Below are 972 nucleotides of genomic sequence, written 5' to 3' on the forward strand. Positions count from 1 at the left end.
ATATTTTTTTAATATTTATTACTCATCCCAAACCTTTGAATGGTAGTCGCTTTACACACTAAAATATGAAGCATCACAACTATTTTCAACATTGATGATAATGAATGTTTCTTGAGCATCAAATCATCATATTAGAGTGATGTGTGAAGGATCATGTGACACTGAAGACTGGAGTAATGATGCTGAACATTCAGCTTTGATCACAGGAATAAATTACAGCTTAAATTATATTAAAACACTTTATTTTTCACAATTTTACAGTTTTTACTGTATTTTCAATCAAATAAATGCAGCCTTGGTGAGCAGAAGAGACTTCTTTCAGAAACAAATTTTAACTGGTATAAATTATATATTAACACACACATACATATCCCAAAGCTTAATTCCTGTCAAAAATTAAAGGTGTTACCCTGACTAAGGTCTATAGGTTACAAATATGGCCAAAACATATATAAATGCAAAAATGCTTACATAAAAAATGCAAAACCGTTGTCAAAATCAAACCACATCCTTGCAAATAAATATTCCAGCAACACTTCTGATCTTGATTTAAAATCAGTTTATTGAAACACATTTCTAAAGAGCATCTGGACCTTCGGGATGAACTGTATTCAACAGGTACAGGTGGCAGGAACACACACTGAGGGAAGGTTAACATCACGTGGCCTACACACCGGACCGCCACACAGAACACACAGTGAGGGAAGGTTAACATCACGTGATGTGAACAGGTGACCTACACACCGGTCTCATGGCTTCCTCTATTCCTGCGCTCAGTGACAGGCGTCAGGGATCTCGTGATAGTAAAGACGTTCAGGCAGATTCACATTCCGCCACTTTATACATTGTGAACTGTTTTATTGTAACTGTGTGTATGTGTTTCTGCCAGAGCGTGGAGTAAACGGCTGCATGATCTAAAACAGCAGGCAGATTTACACATGACCATAAGATGTGAAGACCAAGAAATCCATG

Source organism: Rutilus rutilus (genome assembly GCF_951802725.1).
Source record: "Rutilus rutilus genome assembly, chromosome: 13".
Taxonomy (NCBI): domain Eukaryota; kingdom Metazoa; phylum Chordata; class Actinopteri; order Cypriniformes; family Leuciscidae; genus Rutilus; species Rutilus rutilus.